The 23,611-nt window shown below is 37.5% G+C and overlaps 3 pseudogenes; 1 reads left to right on the top strand and 2 right to left on the bottom strand.

The window, feature by feature from the left end:
• Positions 1–250: 250 nt before the first annotated feature.
• The window catches only part of LOC124095164 (thymidylate synthase-like), a 74,573-nt pseudogene continuing 51,212 nt past the window's right edge, over positions 251–23,611 (bottom strand).
• Positions 4,700–21,959, bottom strand: LOC131424318 (glucose-induced degradation protein 8 homolog; annotated as a pseudogene).
• On the top strand, positions 21,716–23,058 carry LOC124095194 (nuclear factor 1 B-type-like; annotated as a pseudogene).

Below are 23,611 nucleotides of genomic sequence, written 5' to 3'. Positions count from 1 at the left end.
AAATATAAGGCTCTCTCTTTCATTACAGAGGAGCTGTCCCGCTTTGGTCGCGGATCCCACTTACTAGGGACTAACCCCGCTTTGATCGCGGATCCCACTTATTGGGACTAACCCCGCTTTGGTCGCGGATCCCACTTACCTGGGACTAACCGGTGCACCACCCCTGACTGTTGAAAGTTCTGGTTCCCGGGTTTCGGCGCCACTTGTCGCGACCCCCTTGCCCGCAAGGAAGACGCAACTCTCGAGAATCTTCTCTCAACAGTTTATTCAGGTCCCTGGATATTTCTTCTTCTTTCTCGGGTGCCCCTCCCAGCCTTAATAAAGCATCCCAAGCCCCAATGCAAAGCTGCCGCGTGGAACTTTCTCACAGGGTGGTGAAAAATCATGTGCCAACTTTCCCAGATAAGAAATTGTTTGTCACAGACCACAGCGGAGCCAGCGCCATCTTGTAATGGCGACCATAATCTGCAGAAACGGCAGAAGCGGCTCACCACATTGTATCCTCCCTTTCTGTTTGTAGCAGGTTATTTATGGTGTTTCTGTAAAAACCACTATGGTCGTTATTTAAATTAAACAAAAGGGGGAAATGTTAGAGTCTGTAAACAAGTCAAAAATAACACCTGGCATTTTGCCAGGGGAATGTTAGAGTTCGTAAACAAGTCTGGATGGTGCCTGGCAAAATGCCAGAGGGAGTGGTTTGAGAAGTAACAAAAGCGAGCTATTAAGTGTGGAGATTCCTTATTGGTTGACTGATGTATCTAGTTTATGCTAATAAGATAAGCTGTGTGGAATATATAAATACTGCTCCTGTCCTGCAATAAACGGCTCCCACTCCTGCTGTATCAACGTACACAAGTTATTCGTCACCCCCCTGATTATTTTGCTGCAGCCAGACAGACTGCGGCAAATAATTTCACAGAATTCTCTATAGGAGGGCATAAATAAAAATGTATAATACCTTAGAATAGAAATATTGCAAAGTCTTTGGGGAGAAACAGAGGATAGTTTTTAGTTAACAATGTGGAAAAGGCATGGACATATCTCCTTCTCAGGGCATATAATTTTGGTAAGGCAATCCTTCTTTTTTAATTGATTTTTTTAGATATATGGAACAGTAAATGTATTTTTGATGTATTATACATACATGGATTATAACTTAATGGGATCTAGTTAGGATCCCATTCTTGGGGTTGAACATGGTGTGGAGTTAACCTGGTGGTGTATTCATATATGAACACGGGAAAGTTATGTCTGATTTGTTCTACTTTCTTTCCTATAGGGCATATTTTTATTATATACAATTTAATAAGTCTTTTTTTTCAGATAGATCTTTACTACATCAACATATAAAATAAGCATTCATAAGCTCTTATATTATTAATGATGGGTTACTTCAAAATTGAAGGGAATAGCTTATACAACTAATGAAATTCACCAGTCTTCATGAAGCCAAGAGACTGAAATACTATATATTTTTGCTAAAAGTATATAAATTTCCACTTTCTTCTCTCAGGACTTTCATGCTCCCTCAGTTAACAAAACATGATTACTAAAACAATAGCAGTTATGTCTGCCAATGGTAACATATTTAAAAGCTAATGAAGAATAATTGGTAAGTCATGAACAGATTTTTGACCTAGTTCCTTTTTCTTTAGGAAAAAACTTTCACCTGGGTATCAGGCCCAACCCCTACAGGGACAAGACCTTTCCAACTCCTTTAAAAGCACTCTAAACAACCATCTCCACTTTAATAGTTGGATGTAGATTGTACTCTTCAATCTGAAAGTCTTCAAGTTTGAAGTTGTCAATTTTCTCAACATTTTGAAGGATTTTGAGCTTTGGGAAAGCTCTTGGTTCTTGTAGAAGCTGAATTTTCAGTGGCTCAATGTGATTCAGGTAAAAATGTGCATTCCCAAAGAATGCATAAAGTTACCTGACTGCAGGTCCGTGATGTGTGTAATCATGTAAGGTAAGCAGGGCATAGCACTCGATGTTGAAAGGCACGCCCAAGCCCATGACTCCTGACCTTTGGTACAGCCAACAGGACAGCTCCCCATTCACTGTAGAACTGGCAGAAGGCATGGCATGGAGGCAGCACCATCAGAGGAAAATCTTTTGGTTTCCAAACACACATGATGATTCTTCTGTCTTCAGGGTTGGTTTTGATGGTGTTGATCACTTTTTGAAGTTGGCCTACTCCTTGATCAGAATAATCTGAATCCATATCTTTGTGTTCTGCCCAAAAATGTCTCCAACTGGGCCCAGGACCCTTTCTTTTCTGGTGGAGAATCCCAGGCCATCCCAAAAGGCTTGAGATGCATTGGTATTCCAGATGTTTCTTGCCTGGAAGATAGTTCTTAGCTTTGTGGATCCCTTGATAAATCACACCAATTCCTCCAAAACACCATTCCAGAATACACATTTGGTTATCAGCAGAGGAATTCATCTCTCAGGCTATAGCATGCTTTCATGAAAAGAAAAGAAAGACAGGGTGTCAGTGTCTATTCAGCCTTCCTTTCTGAAGCCACAATATAGGATGGGCTTGATCTGCCACTGGTACTGCAGCTCCCTGGGCTGCAGCCGCTGTTCTGTAACCGGTTCCTGCAAGGCTGGTAACAGGATGCACTGCAACTCAGAGCTGGTGGCAGGTACAATGAAGTCTCTCTCTCTCTCTCTCTCTCTCTCTCTCTCTCTCTCTCTCTCTCTCTCGGTAGTCTTTTTTTTTAAACTAATTGATTCATTATAATTAGGTATATATAAGAGCAGAATGCATTTTTATTCATTATACACAACTGCAGCACAAATGTACATTTCTATGGTTGTACACGATGTAGCATCACACCATATGTGCAGTCATACATGTACCTAGGGTAATGATGTCCATCTCATTACACCATCCTCCCTGCCCCCATATACCCTCCCTACCTTCCTTCCCCTTTGCCCAGTTAAACGTTTCTCCATTTTTCCCATGCCTCTCCTCTCCCCATTATGGATCAGCATCCACTTACCAGGGAGAACATTTGGCCTTTCGTTTTCTGGGATTGGCTTACTTTGCTTAGTATAATATCTCCAACTCCATCCATTTACCTGCAAAAGCCATAATTTTATTCTCTTTCAATGCTGAATAATATTCCACTCTGTGTATATATACCACAGTTTCTTTATCCATTCATCCATTGAAGGGCATCTAGGTTGCTTCCACAGTTTAGTTACTGTGAATTGAGCCGCTATGAACGCTGATGTGGCTGCATTACTATAGCTTATTTTAAGTCTCTTGGGTATAGATCAAGAAGTAGGATAGTTGGGTCAAATGGTGGTTCCATTCCAAGTTTTCTAAGCAATCTCCATACTGCTTTCCAGATTGGTTGCACCAATTTGCAGTCCCACCAGCAATGTGTAAGTGTACCTTTTCCCCACATCCTCACCAATATTTATTGTTGCCTGTATTCTTGATAACTGCCATTATTACTGGTGTGAGAAGAAATCTTAGCATAGTTTTGTTGCATTTCTCTAATTACTAGAGATGTTGAACATTTTTTTTCTATATTTGTTGATTTAATGTATATCTTCTTCTGAGAAGTGTCTGTTCAGCTTCTTAGCCCATTTATTGATTGGGTTGTTAGTGGTTTTTTGGTGTTAAGTTTTTTGAGTTCTTTATGTATCCTGGAGATTAGTGCTCTAACATATGTGTGTCATCTGATAAAGACTCTTAGTAAGTCTTAATTGATAAAGATATTCTCAGCAATTATTGTAGGTCAAATCGTTACACTCTCCGCCTGAAAGAAAATCTAAGTGCTCTATAAGCATAACCTAATTATAAACTATTTATATCAATGAAAATTTTATAGAATAATTAATGAGGACTTGTATTTTCAGATGAAAACATTTTTGCTGATAGTTAAAAATGTACCTCTCATTTAAGAGTTCAAGTTACCATTTGGTAAGCTAATAGTGGGATGGGGTCCTTATAAAATATCTTGAAAACTTGGTTCTTAATAAATAGCATAAGTAAGACATATAAAAACTCCTATTTCTTGAGAATAGATGGAAAATTAATCACATTGGCTATTTTTATGTAAATGTAGACTGATGTAGTAGAATGATAGTTTAAAAATTTTAAAGGTCTCTGAACATGTGTTATTAATTTTATAGCATTATAATATACTTGTAATTATATTTAAAAATGATTTACTTCTCTAATTTCTTTTACCTGGTGATATTTCCTCAACTAAGGCATTAGCTAAAGTGTTCAGTACTCTTTCTCATAGAGAAAATGAGGAACCTGGTCAGCCAAGCATGGATAACAGAAATCCCACATAGGTTTGGGAACTCAGACAAACTTTTACCCTTCTGTCCTGGATAGATGGCATCTAGGAAGAACAAGGACTATTTGACAACTGCTTAGAAATCTTCCATGCCCCAGGGTCAAGAGAGGCAGCACTGTGAACTCAAGTGAGGCATGGGAATTACTTAGAAGATAAGAAAGTCCTAAAACTTTAAGGTCAGTATTGAGGGATAGCTCGGCAACAGCTGTATGGTGAAGTGCACACCATTATTAAGCAATGACTGAGGCTGAGTAGTCAAGGCCAGACAAATGGTAAAGAGAGCAGCCAGGATTTATGCCCATGTAGATATCACATTGGCACACGGACAAAGAATAAACTAATGGAACACAATAGCAAGCCCAGAAACAAACCTATACATTTGCAAACTTTATTTATGACATTTTATACCAGTGACAAAAGGATGGACTATTTACAAAAGTTGACCTGGGCAACACAGAAATTGAAAAAACCCTCCCCAAGTCATACATAATAAACAATACTAAATGTTGATTATAAAATTAGAAAATCTTTAGAACATGTAGGAGAATATTTTTTAACTGTGGTTTACAGGTATTCTTAGGATTTACAAAGAATAGCCCATAAAAGATCAGATTATTGACAACACTAAAACTATTTCCAACTCACAGGCTATAAAAAATGGCGGCGGGGCGGGGGAAGATTCTTTAAGTTTTTATTTTATTTCTTGGTTCTAAAAAAAAATCTTCAGTTTTCCCTGGACAAAAAACAAGAAAATTATGGTGTATAACAATGTTTCACATTTATATAGTGGTTTAGAGACTAGTTTCATAAAAGCCATTTATTGAATTTTCAAAAATCTCCTGCAAAACAAAACAAGTTAGGGCTAGGCTTACTGTTTTTGTTTTATAGATAAAGAAACTAGATTGTTGTGTTATGTTCAAGCCAGTCAGTGTTAAATTCAGAGGAGAAGCTGGGTCTTGAAATTGTATCAAGAGACATCATTATCCAAAGTACATGTTTGAAGATACAAATTGGTGTCAACATACTTTATATACAACCAGAGATATGAAAAATCGTGCTGTATATTTGTTATAAAAATTATAATGCATTCTTCTGTCATTTATTAAAAAAAACCAAATGCTATACCAAAAGATTAAAGGATTTAGAATCTAATCAACTGCATTTGAGCCCTGGTTCCACCAGGAATTCTCCACAGGATTATTAGAAGAGAAAAGATAAGAAAATGTTTTAAAAACCAGTTATCTATAAGTCACAATAACAGCAGCTATTACATTTTTCCATTGTGCTGTTGAATTTGACAGACATTAAGCTCTTGAATGTAGTAATCTCATATACTTCTTTTCTATTCCTCATAGACCCTAACTTCATCTTCACAACTAGAACCCTGTCTCCATAAGGGCAGGGATTTGGGGCCATTTCTTGGGTTGTTGCTATCCACTACACTTATAACATCTCCTGGCACACACGAAGGTTCTGATCCATGTGAAATAAGAAATGAGTTATTTTATTAATTAATTTTCTACAAACTGATATTTTACCAATCGGATTTCATACCATCAGCATAAGAATATTTAACAGTCTGGACCTTGTTTTCTAAGGAAATTGAGTTGGGAGTCCATGGATATAAGCTTAAAAAGAAAGACTAGAACAATCTGTATCCATCTATATAGTGCCATGGGTAACTTTCTAACTGAGTTCCCAGCAGCCTAAAACTTACCCTAAAATCAAACATGCAGTGAGTAGAATATCCTGGCAAGAACATAGACACAAAGAAAGACAGTGTTCTACCCCTGGCTGCTACAGACTTGATATATGGCCCCAGGCAAGTGAATTAACTCCAGATGTCCTACTCCAAGGAACATGGATTGGAATCAATGATGTTTAAATACCCTTTGCTCCTATCACACCTTTCATCCTCCAATCCAATGTGTCCCACTAAGGAAAATGTACAATTATAAATGTAGACTGTGATACAATACAGGGAAGGCTTTAAAGCAAATGAGAATAAGAAAACCTCACAATACATTTCAAATTTTAAAAGAGCCATGTTAGCTGTAAATATTTTGAAGGAAAGGTATCAAATCCCTTCCCCTACTTTCTGAAGAGGTTTTACAAACTACTGCATATTTTCAGTTCTCATCCCTTCTCTCTGTTCCTAAATCATGTATATTTAAACTTATCATTATTTTATTTATTTATTTTTTAAATTTTTTATTGTTGGTTAAACTTATCATTATTGATTGGCTCTAATAAATTTCTTAGAAAACATAGCAATTAAAATGAAACTTTTGGGGCTGGGAATGTGGCTCAAGCGGTAGCGCGCTAGCCTGGCATGCGGGCGGCCCGGGTTCGATCCTTAGTACCACATACAAAGATGTGGTGTCTGCCGAAAACTAAAAAATAAATATTAAAAAATTCTCTCTCTCTCTCTCTCTCTCTCACACACACTCTCTCTTTTAAAAAACTGAAACTTTGTGTTATAGTTTTACTTCAAAAAATATTCCAAACCAAACATTCTTATCCTGATAGTGATTATTTGAAATATTATTTTCCAGTTATGAGACTTAGTGGAAGTATCTGATATTAAGTGAATTTTAGATTCAGGTAAGAAATAAGTAGTTGATAAAAATCACCATGCAACAAATGAAACATAATTTTCCTTTCTACTCATTCTATTACTTCCTTAAACACAAAGAACAAAAGGCCTATAAAAGCCTATATTGCAAGTGCTATATAAGACTGTTTATATACACTTTACAGAAAGTGTATGCAAAACTACAGAACAAATTTGGACAGCTCCTCTTTCCTATACAATATAAAGGCAAAGGATAACAGAAGTTCAAAATTCATAGAGAAACATCAAGTGGATAACACCAGTGAGGTTTTAAATGTAGATTATTTTACAAATAACTATGTAAGTCAACTCTTGGACTCCTTCAGTCTCAATAAGTATAATTTAAAAAATAGTTTTGGTGTACTTGAACCTTGATATAAATGTTTACAGGTTTGTAGGCCTGGAAAACTGACAATAAGAAAGCAACAGAGCAAATTGCCCAAAATAATGATCAAGAAAACACTTGGGCCACCTGTTCTAAGGAGTTGAAAATCCAGACAATAATTAGATGATTTAGAAAGGATTAGTGGTTGGTCCCAACTATTTGAGTATCATTTATATTGATAATTTTCACCTTGGAGTACCAGCTCATATCAAGAAGGCAAATATGCATTTTCCAGCCATGTATGGCAAAGATGGACCTCAAATTCAATGCAGGGAACACTAAAATACTCTGTAAATATTTATTACATGATGAATAAGAAATGAAGAGATGGGATTTCACTAAAAGTGACTAATATATTCAACCATCCTCATTCTAGCAAATGCTTTTCCCTAGGAAAGGAACTAACAAGTGTATCATAACAGAGATTATAACAGTTTGGTTAAGTAGAGAAGAGATGTGTATTCAGTATAGAAGAAGAAGGGAGAAAAAGGTCCCAGAAAAGCTTTTCCCCAGCACAGCAAAGCCTAATCCTATTCTTCCTGTGCTTGGGAAACTAGTAAATGATGTCTAGATTATTTGAAGCAGCACAATTTCATTCTGGTACTTCTTTGACGATCAAACTGTAATCAGCATTTACAGAGCTTTATTGGGGTTTATTATCTTAAATACATTATAAAGATTATGACCTTTGAGAATTCATTTTACTTTGCTTCAGTTTCCTTATTAGTAGAGATATCTACATTATAGATATTTTCATTAGAGAGGAATAGTATGCTTGAAGTTTGCACATTTAAAATCTTGTGTTCTTACTTAGGCAGCTTATATCTTTCCAATTAGTAAAATCTTATAAATAATTTCTCAACAGTCTTGCATTGTTCTTATTTTCCCTATGTTTCTCCTACATTTTAATTTTTTTTTTATCTTTCTTGGTTATTTCATTGTGAATTGAATCAATTTTTTCTAATTGTATTTTGAATATTGTTTGCCTGTTAAGACTGCTGCTTTATTGTGTGTATGGACACTATTGTGTGTATGGCTGTTTTCTAGTTAATTCTTATTTTTTCTCAGATACATCTCAAACAGAAAAGTTTAAAAATATATTTGTGGTGATCTTTAAAAAAAACAATTTGCAATTTTGAAGCTGTTTATACATTAGGCCATTGATTTAATATACTCTGTATTAAAAATCCACTGTTTAGTATCTAAATTTTAAGTTATTTTACAAGAAAGGGTTGTGAGTATGCCAAAAGTCTTTTTGACACCCAGGCAAATAATTCCATTTATATAATACACACATCCATATGCACATACACAGTAAAGCAACAGTTTAAATATAGGCAAACAATACTCAAAATACAATAGAAAAAAATTGATCTCATTCTCAATTGTAAGAAAGAATATAAAATAGCCAGGAATGATTTTAAAAATGAAAAATGTAGCAGAAATGTGAGAAAAATAAGAAAATGCAGGATTATTGAGAAATTTTATATGTATATAAAATGTATATATATGTTATATATTGATAAATTATATGAACACTAAGAAACTATATATATTCCCCTGCCCCATTTAAGACAGATGCAGACTCTGGCTAGATGATCTCTTTTGGTCTCCTTTATAATTCTCCTTTGATATAATCCACAGACCCATTTAGATTATTAACAAAATCAAAGAACATTTTGATTGTTATCTTTGCCTTTTGAAGGGAAAAATGCATACCCCAAAATGTTCCTTGAGGCTTTTCAAGGGATTTGGCCCCTTGGACCTCATCCCTGCATCCCTCTCCCACCAGGTATCCCAGTTTGTCCAGCCCACTGGACTTCAGCAGGCCAGAGAGGGTTGGTGATTAACAGCCCTAACTACCTTAGCAGGCTGTCAAAGTGAACTGATGCCTAGGGCGATCTTATTTGCCACTTGCTCTCTCAGGAATGAAGTCAAGGTTCTTTACCAGGGTAGGAGCTTAACTGCCAGAAGACTGCATCCTCGTGGTCCCAGCACTCACGTATTTGGGAGAAGTTCTTTGGGGTGTGGACATTATTCAGAGCAGGGAAGAGACTTTCCTTGAGGCATCTGCCTTGTCTAAGGGCGATCCTGCAAACCAGGGCTCTCCAGAGTTGATGCAGGGTTCCCTTCGCTTCCAACGCCAAGTCAGAGGGGCGGCGAAGCCCTAGTTATCCAGCCCAGGTCCTGCGAGTAGCCGCTGCTGGAGGCTGTTAACCAGAGGTGGTGGCACGCGCTGCGCGGGGAAGAGCAGAACCCCCACGGGATAGGGCGGTGGTCCAGGGACCTACCAGGTGCCTTTCGTATAGGTGACTCCTATCTGCTCTTCCTGCCCACCTCTGTCCCGCCCCTGGCAGGCGGCCAGGTCCTCTTTCTTTCTTTCTTTCTTTCTTTCTTTCTTTCTTTCTTTTTTTTTTAATAATTTTTTTATTAGTTACACATGACAGTACAATGATCTTGACAATTCATACATTTGAATCAAATGGGGTATAATTTCTTACTTTAGGCAACCGCCCTTAGGGCCACCCCACCGCCTACCTCCAAGAAGCTCCTGCCGCCAGCAGGCAGTAGGGACTAAGGAGCGCCCAGCTTCATGCCCAGGTAAGGGTTGGGGCAGTGTCTGTGACTGGCGAGGGACAGTGGCAGGGAAGTGGCGCTGAACCTCTGGGGATGTGTGGCATGCATCCTGGCTGGGAGAGCACGAGGCCGCCTAGCCGCTAACATAGACGCCAAGAATGATTTTAGGATACAGAGGGCTATGAGAGCTGACTTTAAGGAGAGAATAAGAGGGAGCAATTGAGCGGGACTGGAGGGTGAACTGGAGAGCTAATGCTCCCCTGGCCTGGTCCACTTGGTGAGGTCCTGTGGCATGCGCAGCCCCCTACAGCTCATCCAGAGTCCCCAAATTGTATTGAAGGGTGATTTCTCTAGGAGCTGAGGTCCCTGTCCCACCAAAGCATCTATAAAGGAGTTTTCCTGAGAAAGCAGAGAAGTGCGATCCTTATAAAGAAACAGAGAAATCTTGCCTGAAAAGGATCCCATCTCAGCTTGCTCACCAGCTCCCTATTCTCTTCTCCAGTGCTTTGTATTAGCACCTTGCTAAAATCCCCCTTTGAGAATTTTTTTAAAGCAGTTGTTAATTGTTAGGATGGAAATGGGCCTGTAAACCTTGACATAGCTGATGTAATGAGACTAACTTTAAAAAAGGGTGTGTGTGTGAAAATCCAATGTATCTTCATGGGTTTTTCTTGTGGTTTCTGTAGTTTGGTGATTGTCCAGGAGTCCAAACTCTCAAGAATTTTTGTAACTCATATTAGTCTAGTGGCTTTAGAGTTATTTTAGGCGAATTAGGAGCTTTGTGTTTCTTGTGTAAAAGTGCTAAGCCTGAGGAATGAGTTACAGTCTTGCTGTTCTTGCCTCAAGTGTTTAAGTTCAGATTCTGAATATTTATCCTTATAATGGCGTATTTTTTTTGTGGTTTTTGTGTGTTAGAGGCCCAGGACCCCAGCTGCAGCCTTAGATGTGTATTCTGTGTCTTGGTATCTGAACATTATATTTTCAAGCTTTGCTAAAGGTAGGTTGATAAAGTTGACGTGTTTTCTGGATTTGGCAGAGCTTAGGTGCTAAGTTTTGACAGATGTATGAGGGTGTATGTTGTTCATGCTATATCGATTTTTAATACATTATTAAAGATAGTTGTTTTAAAATGAGAAGATTTAGTAATGTATAAGCTTTCAATGTATATTCTTTATGAATATATTGATGTGATGTCTAGCTTGTGAAAAATTACTATCATCTTTCTTGGTTCCTTTTTATTATTATTCTTGGGAACAAAAATGCAAAGTAAGAGATTCAATTTGATGACCTTTAATATGTCCTTAGTACATGTATCTATTGGAAGAGATTTTGGTCACATTGCAAAATGTAATATCATCCTGCACTTCCTTTTTTCAACAGTCTTTTCAGCATAATATTTTGGTGCTTACATTCTTTGAAAAATATGTTTTATCTATTAAATCTAAAATATTTGAAGGTCCATAAATTGCTACTAATAGTTTTGTCAAACAAATATTTTAAAGCTTAAATATACTTTCGGATATGTAGTTCTTTATGTAACATATAAAGGTTTGATGTAAAATATTTGTCACTTTAATAATTTCTGCATTGGAGCTGGGATTGTGACTCAGCAGTAGCTTACCTAGCACATGCGAGGCTCTGGGTTCAATCCTCAGCACCACATAAAAATAAATAAATAAAATAAAGATATTGTGTCCAACCACAACTAAAAATAAATATAAAAAATAATTTCTGCATTGTATTTTACAACTTTTCTTCTTACAATTATCCCTAATTAGTTTATATGATTTGATAATTTGAAAGATGATTCTAGCAAACTCCCTTTCCCTGCTAATAGGAAATAGTTTTCTATTAGTCTTTTAAACTAGGGGACAGACAGGGAATCAGGAACCTCAGAATGGGAAGCATTGCTCTTTTAAACTAAACTGCAATCATCTGTTACTGAACACCTAATATTTACTGTGGACTTTGACCTCGTTTGTGTCTTGATTCATTTACAGTATTACAATCTTAAGTACTTTCCAATCCTCTGTCTTCTTTCTGAAATTGGGGGTTACAATAATAATTTTTCTTAAAATTTTCTTATAAGAATCAACTGACAAAATGAATATAGAACTGTAAGCACACTGGGTTCCTGGAATACAGTAAGTCAATAGAACAATGCTGGCTATTGTCTTTATCCATTGTTCCTATATCTGAGGGTAATTAAACATAGATAAGTTTGTTTTTTGGACATTATTTGATAAGGATACAAAGCCTCATGTAAAAATTATAGGTTTTTAGTTTAAAAGCTGAATTTGAACTTAAAACATGTTTACGTGGGCATCGGTTTACTTATCAACATTTTCAAATCAGTGAAATTTGCATAAATTCCCAGAGTCCAAGCTTTTCTTGAAAAACCTAGAATGGGTTGCCCACTTTTAATGGGGCATACACCCTCCACTTTGCCACAAGGCTGCCACTCCCTGAATTATTTCATCAAGACCTGTTTCATTCATGTGTGAACCTCCCTTGTTCCTTCAGACATCTGCATTTGTATTTTTTGTTTAACTCTGGAAATATCCCTTACTAAATTAAACAGTTAATTAGGTGGTCCAAACTATAAGCCAACTTTCATCCTTTAAAATGTGGAGGTAAATGATCCTGTATTACAATTTACAAAACATTTCCTCATAAAACTTAGGTGATACTTATATCAACTCTAAAAATTTGCTTGGTCATGCATTATTTTTTAAAAATATTTATTTCTTAGTTGTAATTGAGCACAATAACTTTATTTTATTTGTTTATTTTTATGTGGTGCTGGGGAACAAACTCAGGCCCTTGCACATGCTAGGCGAGTGCTCTACTGCTGAGCCACAACTCCAACCCTGGTCATGCATTATTATTCCATTTTACAGCTATAACATTTACTCCTACTTTTATACTAGCACTTAAAATATTGATCTAATGATTTAAAAGGTTTCTTTCAATTTTCAAATTTTCTATAATGCTACTTTTTAAAGATGGAGAAAATTTCTCTGAAATGATAAACTCCTGAGATCGGAGGATCACTAGTTCAAGTCCTGTAGCTCCAGTCCTGCATCTGGAGCACATGTTCTCTCCAAATGGCTTACGTAGCTCTTCCCTTATGGCTTTGCTGGTTGCAGCCCACATGGCCTCTCACTTGGCTTGTGTCTGCTGGATTTTCTCAACTTTCCTAGGCAGATGTTCCATGTTACTGGCATCTCTTAATCTTGGGAGTCTCTACTGCAGCTTTGTTTTCCTTCTCACATCTTCACACATTGCCCTTGCAGGGGTGGCCCATAAAACTCTGTCCTTGCTGTACTTTGCTTGGCCTCTAAGGTCTTTGAAATCTCAGTGAAAGCCTCCATGACCCCCTAATTCCAGCATCCTACATTACTGCAGAACCAGTACCACATGATTGACACCAAGGTCTGCCACCATCTGAAGCAGTAGTCAAGCCTCCTGGGACCATGGCTGCAACAGTCTTTGAGTGCATGGATGGCTAAGCAAGGCATAACAACTTCCTAGGTCCCCCCTGTGTAAGCCAGGTTCCCCTATGGTGTCTTCTCAATGAAATTTTTACTTTTACTCCTTAAGCATGAGATGCCCTCAAGCCATCTTTCCAATTGTTTCTGGGTGAAGTAATTAGCAATTTTTTAGTGTATATTCACTTTAACAACTATATTCCTTTTAACAACCACACCTTCTTAGTCCCAGTTTTTCTCCCAATTTTCTGGCCATACTGCAGGTTTTTCAGATCTTTCTGCCTACTTTCTGCTCCTGATTATCACAACAAACTTGGCCTGCAGTATCCATGCCACCACCTGAATGACACCACAGAGGAAGTACACTAAACATTTCCAATAAAACTGAATTTCTCCATTTTACCTTTTCTTTCATTTTTAATTTTATATATCTTATGTATTTTGCAACAGTTTTGGACTTTTACATTTTTTGGTGGATTAAGTCTTCATTACATATAGTGACCCTTTTTACTGCTAATAAATATTTCTGTCTTAAAACATATCTTGTCCAATATTAATCGAGACACACCACTTTCTTTCACTAGTATTTCTATGGTGCCATTATTTTATTTCCAATATTTCTTTGTCTGTAGGTTTTATGTGGATCTCTCATAAATCACCTATGGCTACTAATTTCTTTTTGTTTTCCATTGGTGAGTTGGTGTTAAGAGCTCCTCTTCCTCGTGTTTCATTCTGATGGTCCCCCCCCCCGGATTTCCTTTTAATAATACTATTTGAGTTTCCTAAATTTGAGTTTTTACACCTTGAACTTATTTGGGAAAACTCAGCCATCACTGATAGCTTTTTTTTTTCCATTCTCTATTCTCTCTCCTCTCAAACTTAGATGAGATGTGTGCTTGACTTAAGCAGTCAGGAAAAGAGAGTTAAAGCCAGACAATTTGACAAAAGGAATTCAATACAGGGAACTAGTTACAAATGTTTTGGTGCATCTAAAAGCCAAATAGGAGATAATGAGACAAGTTAAACTTTCTAAAGTTTTTTTTGCTATTTCTAAATAGCAAAAAACTATTGGCTTTCCTAAGACTATAGGGATACAAGGAGAAAATACCTTTACCAGAACTTAGAAGTGTAGGGTATCTAAAAACACTATGTTTCTGTTCTATAAGAAGAGGTATGATAGAGGACACACAGTCATTGATGGAGACACTGCCACAAAACTCAGAGAAGAGAGAGGAGAAATATCCTGGCATCTCCCTTTCTCCTATCCTCTAGTTTCTGAAGCCAGTAGGGCAACAAGTATGGAGAATATAGTTTCGAGATGTCATCCTCAAAGATTCAGGTCACAAATAATCATGAATTATTCTGTGAGCAAGCTAGTCATTTAATTCTCTCCATATCTTTTAACTTGGCTTTTTATATTTTCTATTGTCTTGTCCCCCTGTATTGTATTCTGGGTAATTTTTTGTTTTGGTAAAACAAATACTGAATAAAACATATCCTTCTAGCCATTTTTGTGTGCAATTCACTGATAATTAAGTTCATTGAACCCATACAACAATAATCCCATTCCCCTTCCCCCTACAATTCTACTTTCTATCTTTGCATTTGACTATTCTAGACACCTCATTTCTCTTTTGTTACTGGATTATTTCACTTAGCATTTTTCATAGGCTCATCCATGTTGTAGTATGCATTGAAATTTCTTTCCTTTTTAAGGTTGAAGAATATTTCACTATACAGATATAACACATTTTGTTTATCTCTTTATCCATCAGTGGACATGTATATCATTTCACTGCTGTAAACATGGAGGTACAAGCATCTGTTTGAGCTCATGTTTTTAATTCTTTAGAGGTATTTTGGAGAAACAGAATTGCTGGGTCATATGATAGATAGTTCTGTTCAATTGTTTAAGGAAAACCATACTATTTTCCACATGTAACCCAGCTATCCCAATCCTGAGTATTTATGATAAGAATTAAATCAGCATACTATATTGATACAGCCACATCAATGTTTACAGCAACACAACTCATAGTAGCCGAGTTATGGAAATAGCCCAGGTGCCCATTGACAGAGCAATGGATACAGAAAATGTAGCATATACACAATGGAATTTTACTCAGCCATTAAGAAAAAAGAAATTATGGCATTTGCTGGAAAATGGATGGAACTTAAAATAATTCCAATTCAGTAAATCAAGGGTTAAATATTTTCTCTCATATGCAGAAGCTAGACCAAAATAAGGAAAAAAAAAAGAGGGAAGGGGAATCCCATGAAAATAGAAAAGAGATCAGTAGAGTGCAGGGAGGGAGTACAGGAAGGCACTGGAGTGGAGGGAGGAGGGATGGGAATAGGGAGGAATGGTGGAATGGAATTGACCAAACTGTGCTATGTGTATATGTGAATACACCACAGTGAATTTCACCCTTATGTGTAATCTATAAATCATTAATTTAAACAGAACTGTAAATAAGTTAAAGGCCAATAAAGGGTAATGAATGGGGATGGTAGGAGGGGAGGGCAAGGGGAAGTATGGGGCATGGAATTGGAGCAAATTATATTCCAGTCTCATATAATTATAACAATATGGATCCCCATATTATGTATAACTATAACTAATAAAAAAATGTTTGAGGTTTTGATAGCAATTGCATTGAATTTGTAGATCACTTTGGGCAATATTGAAATCTTACCAGTATTAAATCCTTCAATTTATGAACATGTGATGTTTTTCCATTTATTTGTGTGTTCTTTAATTTCAATAATCTTTTATAGTTTTCAGTGTATAAGTCTCTCACATCCTCAATTTAGTTTATACCCAAGTATTTTATTCTCTTTGTTGTTACTATAAATAGAATCATTTTCTTAATTTCTTGTTTCTTTTTAGATTGTTCATTGTTAGTGTATGAAATGCAACTGTTTTTTTTTTTTTTAGGATTTATAAATTTATATGTTTTTTTTTTTTTCCTAGAGAAGAAAAAAACAAAACGAAAACAAATGAAAAACATGGTGTGAGGAAAAACTGGAAGTTGAAGGAAGACTTAGGAAAATTAACAAAGGGATTGTCTGCCTACAAGCCAGCAGAAAGTAAGTGATGGGTGCTTTTTTTGTCCCTCCAGGGAGGCCTGGTTATAACAGCAGCCCTAGGAACCCAGCCCCTATGGCAGCCAGACACAGGAGCTCCCAGACTGTGACCCAAGGTGTGGAGGTCCTCAGGACACACCAAGTGCAGGGACAGACAGCCTTCCCAGAAGGCTCCCTTCACCGTGGAGCTTCCAGCATTTAAAAGGGCCATTTTCCTTTTAAGAAAGATGCTGAGTCAAACAAACAAACAAACAAAGAAATCTACAAGAGGGGAAAAATGTTCCTGCTGCAGTGGAAGTCTTTGGTTTCCGTGGAAGGAAGGTGGGTTCGGTGCGTGGGACAGTGCGGGGTTGGCTTGCAAGGCTCTCCTTGGGCTCCTGGATCACACCTTTGCTAAGGTCTATAATTTTGGGATATTTTATTTTCTTCTGGCCCAGCACATTCTGAGCCCAAAATAACAGTTTCTGTAATTTTGCCATCTTGGGTGTTGACCTGCGATTTTCATAATCTAGAAAAGCTTGTTTAACCTCACTCCAAACCTTTTGCTTTTGAAGGAGTTCTCCGAAGCTTGACTCCTCCTCAGGGCTATAGAAGGCCAGCAGGGTCAGCATGCGCTCCATCTTCCTAAGGCACACTGCTCTCCTTGCCCCCTGCTCTCTCCTCTAGCTCGCCTAGATCTGTCGCTAGCGGAACAGCTCAATTACACGCTGTTGCTGTTAACGGTTTGTGTCCAAGAGCTCCGGACAGGGACTGTTAATCAATGCGGTGGCCTCCGGAATCAACTCCTGAATACTGATTCTCTCATCAAGAGTATCCGGATCCACACTGGGTTCAATCCCAGATTCTAGGCGACAGTTCTCTGCTGCTTCCTTAAAGCCATCTGTGACCAAGTAGTTAATGATGAGGCGATTCATGTCGGCCCGCTGGATGTGTCAGTTGTTGAGCTTTTCCATCCACTCATCTTTCCTGATTTCATCAGGCTCTTCTACATAACTCATTCTGGTTTATTTCTTTCGGATCCCGTCTCCCGCGCTGGGCGGTGGCCACAGCGCCTCTGCAGCGGCTAACCCAACCAGGGAGGGGCAATTGCGGCCATCGCCCAGCAGAGGGAAGTGGAGGCCAAGGCGGGGGCGGAGGCGGAGGCCAGGCAGGGAACAAATGCGACTGATTTTTGCATGCTGGTTTTATTTCCTGAAACTTTGCTCTACTCATTCTGACAATTTTTTTTTTTTTCCTCCCACATTTTGCTGCTGGGGATGGAATAGCTCGGACATGCATGCGCGCGTGGTGTGTGTGTGTGTGTGTGTGTGTGTGTGGTGTGTGTATGCGCGCCTCAGGGTTTTCTACATATAAAAAAAGTTGTGCACAAACCATGGTAATTTTACTTCTTTCCAGCCTTTTATTTCTTTTATTTATTTATTTTGCCTGATTGCTGTGTCCAGTAATATATTAAGCAGAAGTGAAAGTGGGCATCGTTGTCGTCCTCCTCCTATCAGGGGAGACGTCTTCAGTATTTCCACCGAGTATGATGAAAGTTATGGGCTTTTCACATATGCCTTTATTATGTTGAGGTAAGTTTCATCTGTGTGTAGTCTGTAGAGTGTTTTATTTTTTTATTTTGAGACAGCACTGAACTTTGCCAAATGCTTTTTCTGTATCAATTTTTAAAATATTAGTTGTATGTAATAATGGGTTCATTTTGACATCCGTACATGTATACAACATAATTTACTCCATTTCAATTCCTTGCATTTCCCTTTCCTTTCCCTCCTCCCTCCACCAACCCCTTCCTCTCTTCTATTGATATTTCTTCCATTAATTTATTATTTTCAATTGTTGCAGTATAGACATACATAAAATGGAATTTATTTTGATACATTCACACATGCCTATAGCATAGTTTGATCAATTTTATTCTACAGTTCCTCCCCTTTCCCATCCGTCCTTCCTCCGCCTGGATTCCCTACCTTTATTCTAGCGTTCTTCCTTTTGTTTTCATGAGATCTCCCCTCTCCCCTTTTTTTAGTTCCTTATATCTCTTTAGCTTCTGCATATAGGAGAAAATACATTTGACCCTTGGCTTTCTGAGTCTGGCTTATTTCACTTAGCGTGATATTCTCTGTTCCATCCATCTACCAGCAAATGATTCAATTTAATTCTTTTTTTTATTGTATCAATTTAAATGACCATGTGATTTTTTCTTCATTCTGTTAATATGATGTTTTTCATTGGTTGATTTTCATATGTTGAACTATCCTTGTATATCAGGAGCATATCACCTATGGCATATGGTAATTTCACTATGCTCTTAAAAATCAGGTTCCTACTGTTTCATTGAGGATTTTTGCATCAGTGTCCATTGAGATATTGATTTGCAGTTTTCTTCCTTTTCTTTCTTCTTTCTTTTTCTTTTTTTTTTTTATGTGTATGTATTTGGCTTTGGTGTCATGGTAATGGTAATGCAGGCTTCACAAATGAGTTAGTAAATGTTCTCTATTGTTAAAAATTTTGAAAGTATTTGTGAAAGATCGGTGTTAATTATTTAAACACCTGGTAGTAATTCACCAGTGAAGTGATCTAGTCTAGAAGGTTTTTGTTGTTGTTGTTGTTTTTGAGAGATTTTCTGATTCATGTCCTTACTGTTTTAGGTCTACTCAGACCTTTCTGCTTCTTCATGTTTCAGTCTTGTTAGTTTTTACATTTCTATGTATTTGTCCATTTCATCTAGTTTATCCAATTTTTGGTGTATGATTGTTTATAATACTCTCTTGTGATCTTTCTTATTTCTCTGAAATCAGTAATAATTTCTTCTTTGTATTTCCAGGTTTAGTTATTTATGTCTTCTATATTTCTCTCAGTAAATTTACCTAAAGACTTGTTAATAATTTTTTTAATTTATCTTTTTCAAGAATTTACTCTTGGTTATTGATTTCTCCTTTCTTTCTTGTTCTATATTTTATTTATTTCCACGTTCATCTTTATTTTTTTCCTTTTGCTGCCTTTGGGCTTATGTTTCTCTTCTTACAATTCCTTAAGTTGTAAAGCTATGTTACTGATTTGCTATTTTTCCTCCTTTCAAAAATTTACTGTTGATAGTTACAAGTTTCTCTCAAAACTGTTTTCTCCTCATCCTGTAAGTTTTTCTATGTTGTATTTTCATTGCCTCAATACATTTTCTAACTTCTCTGATTTTTTCCCTATGACTTATTGTTTGTTTTATCATGTACTATTTAATTTCAACATTTTTGTAGATTTCCAGTATTTCTAATGTCAACTCCTAGTTGCACTCCATTTTGATCAGAAAAGATACTTTCCATATTTTCAGTCTTAAAAAAAAAGTTTTAGGGCATGTTTTGCAGCCTCACATATGGTTTGTCCTAAAGAATGTTCCTTATGCAATTGAGAAAAATGTATATTCTGTTTGTTTGTTTGTTTGGATGTTATTGCAGAACAGTCAATTTCTCCTTTTAGTTTAGTTAATGTTTATATATGTTGGAGCACTAATGTTTGATGCATATATGTTTACAATTGTTATATCTTTTGGCAAATTCACAATTTAATCATATGATGTCCTTTGTATCTTATTAATAGTTTTTGGATTACAGTCTATTTTGTCCGATATTAGTATAGCTATCCCTATTCCATTTTTGTTGCTATTTATATGGAATATCTTTTTCTGTCTTTTCTCTTTCAACCTATTCTTGTCCTTCAATCTAAAATATGTCTCTTGTAGACAGCATATAGTTGGATCAAGATTTTTCCCATTCTGCCAATCTCTGACTTTATTTGGAGAATTTAATCCATTTACAATTGAAATATTGATAGGAAAGGACTTACTATTGCCTTTAAAAAATGTTTTCTGTATCTATTATAGCTTTTTTATCACTCTTTTCTTCCAGTTCCATCATCTTTTATGTTTAGTGTTTTTGCAGTGACATGTTTGGGTTTCATTTGTGTGTGTATGTGTGTGTGTGTGTGTGTGTGTGTGTGTGTGTTTTATAGATATTTTCTTTGCTATTATCATGGAGGTTAAATATAACATCCTAAAATTGCAGAAAATCATTTTAAACTGGTACTAACTTAATTACACATAACACTTCCATTTTCTAGCTTTTCCCCCAAACTTCAAGTTATGGGTGTCACAAATTACATCTTTATATATTGTGTATTTATTAACATAGATTTATAAGTATATGTATGCATTTTATGTTTCAAATCCTATACAAAATTTTAAAAAGTCACAAACTAAAATAAAATTTTAAAAAGTCACAAACTAAAATAACAAAAAGGCTGATTTTTATATTTGTCCATATAATTATTACTTTTACTGGACAACTTTACATTTTTATTTCATGTTACTGCCTAGCACCCTGTCATATTTCTACCTAACAGGTTTCCTTTATAATTTCTTATAGGAAAGATAAAATGGTCATGAACTCCCTCCACTTTTGTATATCTGACAATGTTTTAATTTCTTCCTCATTTTTGAAAGACAGTTTTGCCAGGTACAGAATTCTCAGTTGACAGTTTTTCTTCCAGCACATCAAATACATTGTCCCATTGTCTCTGGCTTGCAAGATTTCTTCTGACTATTGGAGAAATCCACTGATAAACTTATTAGGAGTCCTTTGTATGTAATGAGTTGCTTTTCTTTTGCTACTTTTGGATTTCCTCTTTGTCTTTTGACGCTTTGATAATAATGTGTCTTGGTATATGAGTTTCTTAGGGTTTAACATGCACTTCACTGAGCCCTTGGATTTACAGGGCCATGCCTTTTCTTAAATTTGTGAAGGTTTTAGCCAATATTTCTTCCTTTCTCTGTCCCTCCTTCTTCTTGAATGCTTATACTGCATCTAGTGACCTGCTTGATGGTGTTTCATAAGTCCTTTATGCTCTCTGTTCGTTTTTTTTTTTCATTCCTTTTTCTTTTTGCTTCTAAGAATATAATATCAAATGACTTGTCTTTAAGTTCATTGATTTTTCTGCCTGCTCAAATTTGCTGTCAAACCCAATGAAAATTTCAGTTTGGATATTTTATTACTCTCATCCTGAAAAAGTGCATTAAGATTATAATATTTCTTTAGCTGTAGCGGGGTCCAGAGGGTGGAACCGGTGAATTTTTCAACTTTTGAATTTTTCAAGTTTTGCAACAATAGAAGCAAGAGAGGGAGGGGGAAAAAAGAGAGCCCAGAGCAGAAAAGAGAGGAGTTTGAAGCCAAGCGGGAGAGCAGGATTTATGTTTGGGATTTTTCTGGAGATCCTTTTGATTCCCCTGGGCTGTGGGCAACTGCGGTGCCAGCAGCGGCAACAGCTGCAGCAGCTGCCGCCGCCGCCTCTTCGCTCCGCCGGGTCAAGCTTGGGGCAGGGCGGGCAGGCAGGCACTTAAGGCCCTGCGCGGGCCCACGGCGGCTGCAGCCTGGAACCACGGGGCACTTAACTCTTCCGCCCAGGAGATCTGCTCTCTTGCCTTCTCCCTCAACCCAGGCTCTCCTTTCTCCCCTACCCACCCCGCCCCCATCCGGCCCTCTCCCGTGGCGCGCCCCGCCACCCCGCTTACACGCTCACGCCCCCCCCCCCCTCACTCAGTCACGGTCCCCCTTGCGCACACACGGTCATCTCCCTGCAAAATTTATCCTGCGATCGCCACTCCTGCGGCAGTGTTCCGAGGACTGTAACCTTGAACTTTCCCAATGCGGTGACACATTCTCTTTTTCCCTGCCGCTCGCCCTCCTGCGTCCCCCTCCCCTCCTTTTTTTATTTTTTTAAGTATTTCATCATCAACCACCACCCCAATCCAACCCACACGCGAATTTGAATCTTTCCCTATTTAAGGAGGACTGGGTTTGTTGTGAAGTCGTGGTAATCCAGCGCAGAGTATGGTCCTGATCAATCGCATCTCGGGGCTCAGATGACTGTAAAATGAATAGATGAAATTCTACCTTCTCGAAGATTTTCTTGGTCATCGCTGGGAAAGAGTGAAGGCGAAGTCATGATGAATTCTCCAATCCGTCTCAGGATGAATTTCACTCATTCATCGAGGCACTTCTTCCACATATCCACGCAATCGCCTATACTTGGTTCAACCTGAAGGTTGGAAAACCCAAGTGCTTTAGAAAGCATGAGAAGCAAATGTCAAAGGATGAAGAAAGAGCAGACAAAGATGAGCTTCTCAGTGAAACGCCTGAAATCAGCAGAAGTGGGCATCCAGGCTCCCAGCCAAACTACTCAAAGATATCTGCCAGGAGTACCAGGAGGACTCTGTACTCACCTTGATTGGCAAGAAGCACCATGCTGTGTTTTATCCAATCCCTGACTAGAAAGGGTAAGATTAGAAGAATCCACATCCTGGGACAGGCAGACAAAGTCTGGCATCTGGCTCCAGACATGGTGATCCTGTTCAAAGTCATCCCTTTGGAAAGTACTAATGGAGAGCGGCTCATGAAATCCCCACATTGCACAAACCCAGCACTTTGTGTCCAGCCACATCATATCACAGTATCAGTTAAGAAGCTTGATTTATTTTTGGCATACTACGTGCAGGAGCAAAGTAGAAGCAGATCATTCTTTCTTCTAGCATGACAGTCCACAAACCTGGCTTAGGGAATATCTGGCTTGAGTTAGATGGTCCTCGAGGCCCTTAGATGTCCTTTGCCCTCTCTGGGTACAGTGTTGTGCCCTCTTCCATTCACATGTCCACTGTCATATGTCAGTCATGTAAATAGACACGGAGCTTTCACACCTGGCTAGACTTGGGTATTTAAAGAAAGACCACAAAGACTGCTTTTTTTTTTCCCCTCATGAATACACACAGAGTAGTCTACAACATCTAGTTCATCACACTTTACTTTCTGTGCTAGGCTATGTCTCTTGTATCTAGTCATCTTTTCCCAATTTGGAATATAACTTTATTTATGAATAGTGAAACTTCTATTTAGTAATCTTTGTGTTAACCTCATAACTAACAAGCTTAGTGAACTTTTTTCAGGAATCTAGTGCTATTGGAACCAAAAATAGAATTAACATTTACTATTGTAAAATGTATAAGATAGCCACTATCAAAGCATAATCTTAGGTAGAACTAGATTTATTTGATTTTAATATTTCTATCAACACCTACTTTTAATTGTGCAAT

The sequence above is a fragment of the Marmota monax genome, unplaced genomic scaffold (assembly GCF_021218885.2).
Source record: "Marmota monax isolate L192 unplaced genomic scaffold, Marmota_monax_Labrador192_F-V1.1 WCK01_AAM20220418_F8-fsc00066, whole genome shotgun sequence".
NCBI lineage: Eukaryota > Metazoa > Chordata > Mammalia > Rodentia > Sciuridae > Marmota > Marmota monax.
This window is presented reverse-complemented; position numbering and strand designations above follow the sequence as displayed.